General features: G+C 38.3%; 1 protein-coding gene across 5 annotated transcripts in view; it reads left to right on the top strand.

The window, feature by feature from the left end:
* ELMO1 (engulfment and cell motility 1) overlaps positions 1–8,563 on the top strand; it is a 320,073-nt gene that overhangs the window by 152,594 nt on the left and 158,916 nt on the right. The window lies entirely within an intron of this gene.

The raw sequence follows: 8,563 nt of genomic DNA, 5'->3' as shown, positions 1-8,563 counted from the left end.
CCTGATTTTTATTTTGTTCTTTTTTTTTTTTTTTTTTTTTTTTTTTTGTCTGTATGCACTTGTTTGCCAATACTGTTGTAAAATAATGAGATCTACTTTGTTTTGTGTAGAGAGAAAGCTGAAGGAACCAAAATGGAGCAGTTCTTTTATTTGTAACCCAGAAAAATTTGAGAGTTATTTGTTGTTGTGTATTTAAATCTGCCATGTTTGTGCCTGAAAAGCTTCTATAGATAAAATAATTTTGCAGTTTTGATAAACTGAGTCCTACAAGAGCTGTCATTAGTAGTTTAGATGTTCTTCATAGCAGGCAGCAAAATCATCACTACTTCTGTTGTGAGTGGACTGCTGTTCTTGTATCTTTGCTAATTTAAGTGTTCTCAGGCAGAAAGAGAAGATGCCATAGGGTAAGTTGAACTTACAGGAACTATACCTTAGCTTCTAATGTGCAACTATTTAAATATTCTGTTATTTTACATTTTCCTCAGAGATGTCTAAATATGGTTACAATATTTATCTGGGAAGGAATGGCGGATTTTACTATATGTTATTGTATTTCACAGAAAGTCATCTGAATCTTAGAGAAGTCATATACACCATTGCCTGTGGTGGGGTACATGAGTCTCATTTTAATGAAGTTGTTTTTGTTGACTTACAAGTTGGTGACTTGTCTACATTTTTTCTTCTGTGCTTATGACCAGCCATATTCTAACACATCTCTCTTCTGTGGAGTAAGATTCCTCCTTGAGGACAATCATGCTGTGTCTCCTCTTTGTTCAAGCACAAAAGATTGCTGCTTCAGGCAGAAACCACAAATAAACTTAGCAGCTCCAGGTCTGAGCGCTGGCTAGCTGTCTGTCTGGATTCTGCTCAGTTGGCTACCCCAGTTTATGCCCTTTTTTTTTTTTTTTTTTTTTTTGCCATTAGATGAGTAAGCTTTTCATACATTCAGCCTGAAGGAAAAAAAAAAAAAAAAAAAAAAAAAAATTCCTTGGAAAAAAACAAATTAAAGTAAACTGAAAATCAAGAGAAGAGATGGTTTCTCCTGTGGTGGTTTTACTCGAGTGGGCAGCCGAGCTCCACCACAATCACTCTCTCACTCCTCCCCTCCTCAAAGAGGAAGGGGGAGAAAAGACAACACAAAGAGCTCGAGGTTTGAGATGAGAATGATTGAATTAAAGGGAAAGGGAATGGGGAGAAAAATAAACAAAAGAAATAACAAGGCCGCGTGGAAGCACAGAGAGAAAGGAAAAAAGTTATTCTCTATTTCCCATCAATGAGCAATGTTCAGCCATGTCCTAGGAAGCAGGGCCTCAAAACGCGTACCGGTTGTTCAGGAGGACCGCCCTCCCCCATGAGAGCCGCTTTTTATTGCTGAGTGTGACATCAGGTGTTATGGAATATCCCTTTAGTCAGTTTAGGTTAGCTGCCCTGGTGATGTCCCCTTCCCACCAATTGCCCACCCCCAGCCTGCTGGCTCTTGGGGGCTTGGAGGGAGTCCTGATGCTGTGCCAGCACTATGCAGCAATAGACACAACACTGGAGTGATACAAGTGCTGTTCCAGCTATGAGTGTAGAGCACAGCAGTGTGGGCTGCTGCAGGGAAAGGTGACTCCATCCCAGACAGACCCAACGCATCTCCCTATTCCCAAGGATCATATCTATTTCATGCAGATATTTGTTAGATATTAAATGTGGAAGTGGCAGTATAAATATTGTCAACAGGGTGGAAAACCAGTGTTGAAATCTATTTTGCAGAGTTGGGCTTACCGATCCTACGGTGTATTTTATAGTGGATCCATTGCTGCTGTATTTTTGTGAATGATGTGCAAGATACTTAGTGGCATGTTCCTGAATTTTCTGTTCTTGTATTTCAGACAAGTATTAAGTTACTAAAATGCTCCAAATCAAAACAACATTAGGACTTTGAGCCAATAGTTATGTTGATTAACTGAAAATTAGAAATTGAGCTGGTTTAGGGTCAGAAATAGAAAATCCCCCTTTCCTCTGCATCTGCTGAGCGGGAAAATCAGTTATTCATACAGCTGTGATGCAGTGACACTTCTTTCCCAGCAGCTACTTGAGTTGCTGCTTTTGGGGAGGTTGAGGAGAGAACGTCTTTTCCTTTTAAGTCTTCAGAAGTCACATTGGAGGAGCAGGTGCTGTTTATGAGCCCACGTGATGCAGGCGGGAAGATTGCTGGCGTTCTGCAGAGACCTTTCAGAATTTAATGGGTTGAGTCACAGCCAGACTGCGTACCGTGTACTTTCTAACCCATGCAGTTGTTGTATAGGAGGCTGCCTACACATCCTTCCGCCAATTCACAAAGTCTCCTCATGCCTACTCATTCTAGCCTGATCAGATATGAGTAGTCCAACATATAATTTCAGCATTTTCTGAAATAAAGCTGAGCCTGATTTCTGCCTTACTATTTTTTTTCCTCCCAGAAATGATTGGAAAGGGATGTAATTTATTTGTGTTCTGCTGAAGGTAGTGAGAAAAGTGAGCTTTGTTATGCATGTCTTCCTGGTATGTCTCATGAGACAAAGCAATTTTCCACATAAGGCCAAATTGTCTTATGCCTCATGGCTCTCAGTCTCTTAAGGTGTTCTTGCTTTCTCTTTTCTCTGTCATACCTGGGGAGAAAAGAAGAGTAGCTAGGGAGTCTCACAAGTTTTTCTCATTTCCTCTTTCATGGAGCTTTTGTGATGTTACACTAGCTGCCAGTCCCATTCATGTGAGACAGAGGTTGAAGCTTTTCTAATATATCCATACCACACGAACATTAGAACACTAATAGGGCCTTTCTTATGTTGTGAGAGAAGAAAATTCAAAAACTTACTACATTATGCAGGTACTGTAGGTTCTTGCTCTCTGCTGTAGGTGAGCAAGGAGAGGACTGAGGAAAAATATTGCCCTCTCACATTTGCATGGGTTAGGGAGGGAGAAGAAATCATAGAATCATTAGGGTTGGAAAAGACCTCCAAGATCATCTGGTCCAAACATCATGGTACTACCAATGTCACTCACTAAACCATGTACCTAAGCAGTTTCAAGCCCCAGCTGGGGCCTGTAAGAAGTGAAGAGCAGATCCTGATGCAGCTTCTGAAGACAATGTGGCAGCTGGGCCTTCTCAGTTTTCTTGGGCCTTGCCACCGGCTTCACAGTATCTGGTTGTTTTTGCATAGAGTGGCAAAGGAAGAAAGGAGCTGTATAATATATGAAGACAAGTTGCAGTGTACTTAGCTTTTGATAGAAAGTAAAGACACTATGATTATGCTTTATATTAATGTGTTTATGTGAGAAGCAAAATTTATCCCTAGGTGCAGCTGCTCTTCTGGAGCAGAACCATCCAAATTTCACTTGTGATAGGTTGGCACTAACTTTTGGGTTGTTTTAATAGAAGCGGGAGGGGGGGGGGTAATGCGACACACCATGATATTCCAAAAATAAAACCAACTATTGGAAATAGCCATCTGAGTTAAAGTGCTTTATAGCTGCAGAGTTGAACACTGGCTGTAATGTTACCAGGCCAGTTTGAATTCATCCTTTAACCTGCATGTTGTAATACAAGGACATAATTGATACCCACCCCCACCCCACCCCATCCCATGTAGGTCTCAGCTTGTCTTTCAAATCTTGGCTTAACAAATGGCAATTCTAGTGCCTACCTGAGCAAGGCAGACAAAATTGTTGTTTTGTTTTAGTTTTGCTACAAGGAATTCCTGATCTGCCCCAGGAATGTGAAGGAAGGCTGAGATAACAGGGAGAGGAAACATGGCAAATTGAAAATAAAACAATGAAGATAACAAGAGGAGTTAGAGGGGACAGTGCTGAGCAAAGGATCTTAAGAGAATGCTGATGCTGAAGCTGAGGAAAATGGCAAGCTGCCTTAGGAGAAAAATGGAGATGAGGATAAATGGGAACTGTATCTGCCTGCAGCAGAGTCCCTTATCCTCCTCAAGAAGTATATCCTTAGGATTTGTTTCCTAGAATTACTTCAGGCATCTAGATGAAATGGGAATGGTGAAGCCTGCCATATGTGATAAGAAAGCTTAAGAGCAGGAAAAGCAGTATAAAAAAAAAAAAAAAAAAAAAAAAAGGAAGAGCATCTCTGTAATTTTTGGACATTAAAATGCTGCCAGATTTTCATTTTGGGTATAGGTAGATTTTTACCATATTTACTAAGCAGCTGCTCTCTGAACCTCTTGATACTAACGTACAGCAGGCTGCTAGAAAACTTGGTCTCTGTAAACAGAGTGATTTCTCCTTCCTAACAGTGCAGCAATGCTTGTTGAACTCTCAGCTGTGGGATTTATTACAAGTATTGCTGAAGCTGTAGTGGGTCTTGTCTTTCACTCTCTGTATTTACTTCCCGGTCATAATGAATCTCTATTCTATTGCCAAGCTCTGAGGTTGGTTCAGGTATTCTGCAATTACTGTGGGCAGTATATTTTGAGCCAATTTAATTTTTAATATGAGGGATTAAGGGATTGGCTAAGTTGATATTCCCAGTGAAGGAGCAATACTTCTTTTAGGTAGTTTCATCCTTCTGAATTTTGATAAGAAAGCTTTTGAATATGATACCTGTCTTTACAATTTTAGGTTTTTGTCAGTCATTAACTTTTAGTTGCAGGCATAAGCTTCATTATCGAGGCTGATGTCAGACTTTTAAGACCATGGTAGTCAAGTATGGAAAAATTTTCATTTAGTCCATAGCCTCCCTGAGGAGTCTGTTTTGTGTTCCTGAGGAAGTGATGAACTCAATGAATAATTCAATGGAAGATCATAAAGGAACGATGTGAAGTTTCCTGCTGTCAAGTTAGAAAATGTTTTGATTTTGTTTCTTTCTGCTGCTGGAGGTTTTACACTATTCCTCTGTGATGTTGGCATAACATTTACATTTATTTTATATTATAAAATATCCATGCCATTATTATTATAATATATTATATATTATATTATATTTATATTTATAATTATATTTATATTATAAATATATCCATGCCATTAGTACACATCTTGTAAAGGTAGGTTACTCTTCTTCGGGTGATGCTGAGCAACATTAACTATAATACAAAGAGGAAGCAAAAAAAATGTATTTCAAAAACAAGAACTAAATATATTCTATAAGGAGTCTTATTCCTTCCTCATTCTTTTTAAATGTTTTGTTGGACAATAGGACACTTGAGGGCTGCCTTCCTCTTCTTGAAAACGCTTTTGGCTTCAGAGGAAACTGTGTACTTCAGGCAATTCATATGGCTAAATCCCAGAAGAAACTCAGCTGTCAGTAGTTGCTAAACAACACTGCCTGAAATGTCTACACTAAGCCTTCATTTCTCTTCCCGATCACTTCAGTTGTTTTATTTGTGTCTGTTTTGTTGTTGTTTGTTTTCTTTTTTTTGTTTTGTTTTATTATTTATTTTTGTATTTGGGAAATGTTTCTGTTCTATTTACAACAGGAATTTGTAAATGAGAGAAGTACATACATGAGGTAACCTAAAAATAGTAAAAACTGTACAGATCTGTATTCTATTTCAGAGTTTGTCAAATTTCTGTGCCTTAACAGGCTACAAAGTTTCAATTGTAGAAATGCCAAGAAAATGGGTAATGCTGGCTTTTCTGAAAATTTTAGCTCCTTTAATTAAAAAAAAAATACATATATATTTAAATTCTTCCTTTCTCCTCTTCTGCTAGTCAATTAATCTCATTCTTCTGATTTAATTTTGTTCTCTGTTCTCATTCTATGTATCTTGTTCTTGCAGTTCAGAGAAAGGGAGGAAGAACATGTGTTTTTTTTTTTTTTTTTTTTTAAATTACTTCACTTACTTTCCTTTTACCAACTCTTTATCCTGTCTTGTTCTTTAGTATCTTTTCCTCACTCAAACGGTGCCTGCCTGCCCTCTCTGGGTAATTTTTCCATTTTGTTTTCATTTTCTTGAGATCCATCTGTATTTTTTGTTGATTTTTAAGAAAATTGGTTTTTCTTTATTGCATGTTAACACATCATGGTTGTTTTTTGCTTTGCCTCATAGTAATGGGCAGTAGAGCTTAAAGGAACTGAGAAAGAAAAAATGATCTGCAGCATTTCATATCTCTGTATCACAAGGTGGTTTTGGATTTTGTCTGTATAATATCTTACATATTAAAAGCAATTTTCCCATTTTGCATCTTCCCAATTCCATAGCTCTGCAAACAGTAAATAGAAGATAAGCTGGCAGAAGTAGATGCCTAATATCAAAATAAAGGGCTACCAAGTAGACAAGGGCCGAGGTAGGACTGAGGGGAGATGGTCAAGGTGCTGAGAGCTCTCCTGCAATGTCTATGGTTTCTGCCTTTAAATATTTTTCTCCCCAAAGTAAAACTTAGCAACTGTACCTGTTGATAGTGAAACATCTGGTAGATCTGCAGCTTGCTGTGGTGGATTTGTGAGGGGGGGCATTGATGATAGACCTCCATTTGAATGAAGGTTATTTGGTCTTGGTGACTTCCTCATGGCTTTCAATTCCTTGCTAAAATAACTACTGTGACAGAAATGTGTATGTCTACAGAGTTTACTGATGGCTTGATTCACAAGTATTTTCTGTCTAGATCTGTGTTATGTTTTCCCATGCTACAGTTTTCACCAGTTTATGGAGCAAACGTGTCTATCCTCTGCTTATTTCTCCTCCATAACCAGATTGATAAAGGAAGAAAGATTAAAATTATGCCATTATCAGCTGTATTTATAGTGTTTTACTTTGGAATAGGATATGAGTCATGAAGAGTATTATGAATATCCTAATGAATGTTGTAAATCTCTTGCCAAGATTAAGAATAATTTTCCTTTGGGTTTTTATAAGGACACCCCTTCACACACCTTTTTACCATTGATGTTTCTTATAGAAGATCCATATTAGTCAAATTTGCCTACAAATTTGCCTTAGATGTAGTTAAGAGTCTTCCATCTTCCTATCCTGCAGCAATGTAACATGTCAGCTCTGCCTTATTTTGCACAGCAAACTCTAAAAGATGATGCTTGCAGAGAGAGTGTGAGTGAGGATTGTTTCAAAGCTGCTTTACATATTGATTACTGAAATTGCCATTTAATTTGCTGTATAGCAATACACAGTTCCTTAACTATTTCTCTGGCATTCTTATTGATTGCTTGATTCTGCCTTACATTATATGCATATATGGTGTCACCATTAAATATTTATGTGCTCATGAAATGTTAATATGTCGGCTTAATGTGAAACTCAACAAAATGCATTTGCCAGAAGCCACCAGGAATGCTGATCTGAGAGCTTCCCGTTCCCTCCCCCTTACCCTTTTATTTTGCCTCTTCATTGATTTTATTACCAGTGTTTCTCTGCTATATCTAAATCTGTGTCAAAGCAGCCCCCTGCTCCAGTATGCAGATTTTACGTTTTATTATGTGAGAGATAAAACACATAATAATAAAACAAGAGAAGTGATCCCAGGGAGGTGTTGAGACACAGCCTTACATTGCATGTGTGCCAATCTGTCATTGCTCCTGTGTTTGGATATGGAAATGTAGCATTATCTTCCATGAAAGAGACTGGAGCAAGATGACTCATCCAGAAGGCAAAGTCATATTCTCATGTTCCTTGAAAGGTGGCTGCAGCAATGTAAAACAAAAATTGCAGGGGCGTTTCTTTGATTTGATACAGCTGTTACCCAGATGGGACACAGAACAATTAGGTGTAATTTAAACCAAAACTTTTACAAGGAAAAGTAAGTCCTCTTGGCAGAGCAGTGACCGTGATTCTAAAACACACTGTTGGAAAAGTCCAGTGAAAATCAGTTAGAGTCAGGTATTTATCACATCCTGAATTAGTTTCTAAGAATCTGTGGGAATTCAGGCAAATCTGTTTTATCTAGGTGATAAAAAGACAACAACGAAAACCAAAACAAAGCTATCTTCCATTTCACAACGCAGAAAGCAACCATCATTTTACATTCCCGGGGGATGGGTTAGGAGCTGCCCTTTGTAGAGCAGGACTGGAATAGATACTTCTTGGTGAGGAGGTTTCAGCATGCTATGTGAAGCAGATAACTTTCATGCTTGCTTTTGGGTTTTTATTTCATTTTCCCACTTTTACCTTAACTGCTTGACAGCAAAGGCTTCTGCACACTAGAGAGCATGGATACCTAACAATCACAGCTAATTTCTGGGGGGAGAGGGAAGGTTTTGCTGGCATCCAGTGATGGATCCAGTCCTCTTCTCTGCCACCACCACCTTGTTTTGGGTGAAGTTCCAGCCTTGGAACCTTTTATAAATGAGGATTTAGTGGGAACTCTAGAAAGGAGCACAACATTTTCTGTTGTGGTGGAAAGAAATGTTGTTTTACTGTTTTGGAAGCTTTCCTTGCTGACAAAGTTGAAAGATTAAAAAAACAAACAAAAAAAAAACAAACATGGTGAAGATAGGAGCTAAGGAGACAGGAGGAATGCAAATCACAGAGCAGTGTCTAACCACTTGTGAAGAAAATTTAGAGAGCTGCTAAGGTTCTTCGGAGCTTGGCAAAATCTCTTACTTTTGAAATTCATTTTCTTTCTCTCT

Source organism: Oxyura jamaicensis, chromosome 2, assembly GCF_011077185.1.
Source record: "Oxyura jamaicensis isolate SHBP4307 breed ruddy duck chromosome 2, BPBGC_Ojam_1.0, whole genome shotgun sequence".
NCBI classification, from domain to species: domain Eukaryota; kingdom Metazoa; phylum Chordata; class Aves; order Anseriformes; family Anatidae; genus Oxyura; species Oxyura jamaicensis.
This window is presented reverse-complemented; position numbering and strand designations above follow the sequence as displayed.